Genomic DNA, 7,112 nt, shown 5'->3' with positions numbered 1-7,112 from the left:
ATTTGATATTGTTTTCATATAAACTATTCGAAAATAAAATTATCCAAAATATTTACTTAAATATCTTAAATTTACTTAAATTTACTTAAATTATCCAAATATTTACTATTTATATTACTAGTACATGATTGTATATGAATTTATGCTTAGATTTAGCTTTAAATTAATTGTTAAATCGGCTTGAATTTATTTATATAACATCTAAAAGAAATTCTCAAATATAGTATAAGAATCATTGAAAACAGATTATTCGAGAGAATTCGTTAAGCCGAGTTCAGTTCACTGACAGGACTGACAGGAACAAAATCTTCGCACTTATTAAATACAGAGAGTGTTTCGAAACACGCTACCGCGAACATTTCAGTTGCTAATAAATTTAGGTATTGCGGTAAAACGATTAAAATGGTTATCGTGTAACATTTTCACTTTTTTGTTTGCGAGCAAAAGCAAATTTTATCTATAAGAATTGAATATGTAGAACACGTTTCATATTGTTGACAACAGACAGAGAATGATTTATAGTAAGAATGTGATAATAATCCATATATTGTAAGCATAATCTACAAAGGACAATTTCAACTTTTTTTCCTCTAAGAATACATGATACAAATATACTCTTTCAATTATGGTAATATATAAAATCATCATTAATTTATAACTGTTATCATTAATATTATATTTATATTTCAACTAATTTCAATTTCAATATCATAAATACATAAACGTACATATAACTTTAATAATCTATATTCTTGTTGATCATAAAGAAAATGCACTCAAAGTTGTTTTTTTCGATAGAATATTTATTGTATTTTGTAAAAATATGTATAATTTATTTAATTTGATATAATAAAATAATATTATAAATTAAATTAAATCATAACTATTTTTTTCAAATATTAAATTTATATTAAAATAACTAATATTTTTTTATAAAATTAATTATTAGTTTTTATATTTGTTGATTTTTAATAATTAATTGCTAATTAATTACTTTAATATATATTTAATATACTTTAATATATAATTAATTTAAAAACTAAAAATTATTTTTTTTATTTTTTATATAGTTTATATTTTATTTTTATTAATGATTCAATTTTTTTTATATAAGAATGTTCATGTAATTTCATAAAATGTTCATGAATTTCATTTTGCAATATATATTTCAATATAACTTAAATTTGCAAGTTTATAAATATAACTATTTTTTTTTGTGAAGTTACAGTTTCATGTTATGTTGAATAAATACTTATCTATGTATAATTATACATATCGCATATTATCAATCAACAAATTACAAATAAATATTTCTTACGAGCAAGTAATAATAATAAATATATTATATATTGGAAACTTAAATAAAGATGTATTGTATTTTAGTTTATATATTTAACTTGTAAACTTGTATCTCATGTTAATTCAAGTTAAAATTAATTTACAAACTTTGAATTTAAAAAAATTCTACGTTTCCGTATCTTATTGAATGAAATCGTGAAAAGAAGAATTGGTGACAGTAAAAAGTTTATCAAGACATTCTGGATATATCTGCCGATGAACATCTTGCCAAATGAAGAAGGAAAGAAGACGAAGCGTCCAAAGCTTACTTTAAAACTAATCCTAGTTGCCAACAGTTCTAGCGAAGAAAGATTCTTCGTTTTCTTCTTGACATAAAAACTTTTCTGATTTAGCTACTAACTGATGATAAGCCAACCGATTATCGTCTGATGAACATTTAGTTAGTTGATTATGCTTAAAGAAAACAAAATAATTTAAGTGTACTTTAAAAACTTAAAAAATCATGATCCATAATGTCTCATAATTTGTTTCATTTTTTCAGGATAAAATTGAGGAAAACATTAATCTATTACATTATTAAGTAAATAATTATTTAAATAAGGAAATTAAAATCATGCTTATTAATTATATTTATAAATAACAATAAATATAATATCAATATCTATTTATTAAAGTAAATATACAAAAAATAATTTAAAGGCAAAAAATACAAAAAAATAATTTTGAATATAATATAATTATATTTGTTAATATATTTTTTAAACTTGATTGAGAAAAAATTAATGAAAACTCTCGCTTATGTTTAGAAATATGGTCCATAAAATGAAAAATAAGAATACGATGACAAATATATAAATATCTTCATTACTTTTCATAACAAAATAATAAAAATATTTATTTAATTTTTATAACTCCAGTTAAAAGATTCTATATTATTATTATTCTATATTTTATATTATACTATATTCTACTAATATATGCAATATTTTAAAATAAAAAAAATTTTGTCATTAATATTTTCATGAATTTTGATTTACACGATTTTTTGCATCCTTATTTTATCATTTAAAATTAGCTTTAATTATTATATATAATATATATACTTTAATCAATTTCGCACCAAAGCTTCTTGTTAATTTGAAATTGCAATTTCATGATTTCGTGAAAAAAAAGAATTAGGATAATTCACGAATTGAAAAAAATAATATAAAAATATATCAGTTTCACTTTCATGAAAAACACCATCAACATAGTGAAATGCAATGATATTGAAATAGAGGTGCATGACTCATCTCTTTTTAAAATTAAAATCAAGCATTAAAAACTCATTATTATATCTTGCTAAATATGCATATTATATTTCACTAAAATGTTATATATATTTAGGAAATATCAATACTCTGTAAATATAAATGGAGCAAGTGCTAATTGCAATATTCCTAATTAATAAATAAGCGATACAAACTACATCTTTTTTCAAGTAATTTATATAATACATAATTACATTAATTACATGATAATTATATCTTTTGAAAGTAATTATCTCTGAGATCGAATTTTTTTGTAATAATTTTTTTTACGATAACCTTAGATATTGATGATAAAGAAAATTTCTATACAATAATAATTCACAAATATTAATAATATTACATATTAATATCTATATATTATATATATAATATATATTATTTATATATATTTATCTATATTTATACTTTAGATATTTTATTTTTCATAAATATTTTAGATATTTTAATTTTCATTTTTCTAAAAATTTGTACATTCAGGAAATGTCAATAATATTTTAATATATCAAAATTAGAATAAAAATATTAGGTGATTTAAAATTATTTTATTAAATCCATTTAATGCAAATAGAAAGAATGGGAGAATAATTCATGTTTATTCTATAAATATATTTATTGATTCAATTGTGATTACAATTTATCATCTTTTCAAAGCATTAAATGAATTCATTATTCCTTATCATGCATTCTACAATCTTACTGATATTTAATTAGTTTTTCTCATTAAATATATGTATTTTCATTTAGTATAGCCCTACTAATACATTATATTAATTGATTTAGCTCTTGTCATGATTATTGCGATGATGATTAATTCGATGAATAAATGGTGCAATATTAAAGTATGTATATATCCGCAAACAATGTTAATATGCTAACTAATGAAATTCAATATGTCTAATTATGATACCAATTATGATCAATGAAAATTTCATGAATGAAATATACATTAATTTTAATTAAAACACCGATGCTTAATTAATGTTAACATGTTTAATTAAATAATATCATTATTGAAAATAATCTTTTTTTTGTTCACAACTTTCAATAAATTTTAATATAAAAATTGATAATAATTATTAAATTTATTTTTTTAACTGATAATGTGAACAAGATATAGTGATAATGTGAACAAAATGAATTAAAAAATTATTAGAATCAATATCTAATAATATGTCAATATTATAATTAAAAGTATTTTTTTATTGTTAATTAGAATGCTAATTATTGCTAATTAAAAACGAAAAAAGAATTGCAAATTAATTAAATATTATGAATGCAATTCAAAGAAAATTGAAAAATTTTGTACATACACAATATAAACGAAATAATCTAAAAACAACAAATCTAAAAATAACAAAATTATATGTAATAAATAATGTTCATAATTATATGTAATTATTGATTTCACCTAAGTTATAATCTACTCTTATATCCTATATTACACCATGAACTTCATTAATTTTCGTGTATACTTATATATATATCTTTACATACTTATATATATCTATATCTGTTTACATAATGCGATATTATTTAGTTCAGTATTATTTAGTTCTAACATAATTGAAATTACAAATATGATGTTTTTTTTTAATAATTATTATGGAATATTTAAAAAATTGATTAGGTTTATTGACATTTATTGAATTAATTAAAACATTATTTGTTTTCTCGATTAATTAAGTTTCATTAATTGACTTGGTTCTAAATTGGAATTCGCTTTAATCAAATGAACATTAATTGGAGTACTATTTTTCATAGCTCATTTAGATTTGTACAAGGTAATTTCCAGGAATGACCGATTTCAAGGTCTGAAACGATTTTCTTAAAAATTGTAACACGATAAGCAATGATAAGCAATCACGATGACCATTATTTTTTTTATTTCAATTTTTGTTTATTTTGTTCTTGGTAGATATCATTAAATCAGTTCAAAACTGAGAACTTAATTAAGCTTATAAGATTTCACGGAATACAAATGATATAATTGTTGTTATATTAATATTCAAAAATAGACAATATTATTAAATATTAAATGTATAAACTTATCTATTCTATTATATACGATTAATCTTCAATTTTTTATCGTTTTTATATTAATTCTTAATTATATAGTATATATAGTAATATATAGATATAATAATATATAGATCAATTTGTTGTATAAACTGAACAATGGATTAATTCATATAGAAAATTATACTCAACAATTTTTTCAACAGCAAAAAATATCATTCATTGCGATGTATATGTATCAAATATGAAGATATGGAAAAAAGATTAAATTCAACCATAATTGAATAATTATAGTTTGATTATTATTATTTAATTTATTATTAATCATTTATTTCAGAAAAAAATGAATAAAAAAAGAAAAAAATTAATAAAATTATTTTATAATATATTACTATCTTAATTATCATGAATATTTATCGCACGTCAGAAACTTTCATTACTTTAATAAGACATTCTTTTTATTGTATCATAAATTTTTGCAAATATGAAACTTATTTTTTATATTTTTAATTTTTTTACTATATTTTTTTCTAATTATATAATTTAAAAATAAATATGTTCAAGTGAAATTCAAAAAATTCAAATGAGATGAAATGAGTTTTTGCATGTTATAAATATATAGGTAGCTCTTTAAACTCGAGAAATGATTTTCAAGCATTTGGTTTGATACAATAATTCGAATAGCGACAATATTTATTTATGTTTGATTTCTTTGAAATATTATTACGTGAATAAATTCTTAAGCTCTTTGCGTATAAAAATTACGCAAATTGATAAAATATTAAAATATAAATTTTATAATTTGTATATGAAATCATTTATATTAGTTGTAAAAAATTCACCGTATAAAATACAAAAAGTCGTCTCGAATTATTGATTCGACCAAGCAAAAGATCTTAAATGCAAAGAGCTAGAATATTACGAAAATAATATGAATGTGATATTTGTTTAAGACAAGATGGCAAGAAAATTAACGATTATTTTAGTTCTAATTTGTACTATTAAAAAGATCAATTTTTATATTTCATATAATAATACATGATACCGATAATTTTTGATCAACTTGTTGATATTTTTCATCCACGAATTTTAATGAATTTGAAATATATCATGTAGGATAATATAGAACAAATTAAAACAAATACATAATTATAATATATAATATAATAAATATATAACAAATACAAATAAATTTCAGTAATATTACAGTAAATTTCGTCTATATATATTTTCTTCGTAGTAGTATGTATACGATAGTATACAATGCACTTATCAATTGTTAAACTCATCGTGATATTAACCAATATATATAATTGATAAACTAATAATCAAAATTAATAATTCATAAATAATAATTACAAATCCAACTTATAATCGTTCGAATGTGCAGAATGCGAAAATAAAACAATTTTTCAATAATTGAAATAATTACATTAAATGAATCATTCAATGTTTAATTGAGCATAATAAAAACATTTTTCAAATTTTTCACGTTTATGTTCACACGATTAATGAGAAAATTGAAGTTGTCAAAAGTAAAGTTGTTCTTTGACGAACGAATTCTCTAACGTTCCAGGCCTTCAGGAATTGATCCTACTACATACTTGTGAACTTCTGAAACTCCCTGTGAAAACTAAATAGGAAGTTAAGTCCAATTTCCAGTTCACTGCTCTTGAAGTTGGAATTCTGTTGAGGACAGCGGGTATGTCGTGACACAATCTATGGTGAATTTAACAAATGAAATGCGTCGAACGGCGGCAACACGAACAAATTACAAATCAAGAGTCGAAGAAAGTTTCCCGAGAGAAATTCGGTTAAACTGGCCTTCAACAGTAAGATTAGTATCGAACTCGTTATATCAACTATCTAGTTGACTGAAGAATCGAAAAGAAAATCACTCTCGACAGTTTTCAACAATAAAATCGCTAAGATGAGTTAAAAATTTTTAATTTTTAGTTTTGATTACTTTCTGTATTGCTTCTGCCATTCTAATTTACCGCTATTTGAATTGCACAAAGATATTACCACCATTTCTGAGAAATCGTTAATGCTCTTTATTATTTTTATATATTCCACAATTCCGTTCAGTTCTATCTTCTGAATATTTTATTGCTCTATACCTTATAAAACGAAAAGTAGGTCGCATCACAATGTGCAATATTCTTCGAAAAATTTTATTTCACTACATTTGAAAGATTTGCTATTTGAAAAAATTTTTTTATTATTTTTTTATAACATATAACGTTTCTTACCGTTAAAGATGATAGTATAAAATTATTGTATTCTATTGTAAATTAATGATTAATTTTGTGAATTCTTATCTTTAAAATTTTTATATAAATATTTTATATAAATATTATAAATAATTTATAATATTTTTAAATTTGTATTTTTGAAACTACAAAATATATCATGAAATTTTGATATATTATAAATTAGAAGCAATAGTAAAAATAATTAATAATAGACTATAATGTTTATTAATAG

General features: G+C 20.6%; 1 protein-coding gene across 1 annotated transcript in view; it reads left to right on the top strand.

The window, feature by feature from the left end:
- LOC102682008 (CCR4-NOT transcription complex subunit 6-like) overlaps window positions 1–7,112 on the top strand; it is a 92,524-nt gene that overhangs the window by 59,386 nt on the left and 26,026 nt on the right. The window lies entirely within an intron of this gene.

Source organism: Apis dorsata, unplaced genomic scaffold (genome assembly GCF_000469605.1).
Source record: "Apis dorsata unplaced genomic scaffold, Apis dorsata 1.3 scaffold_887, whole genome shotgun sequence".
NCBI lineage: Eukaryota > Metazoa > Arthropoda > Insecta > Hymenoptera > Apidae > Apis > Apis dorsata.
The sequence above is the reverse complement of the archived record's forward strand: the minus strand, read 5'-3'. Positions and strand labels throughout refer to the sequence as shown.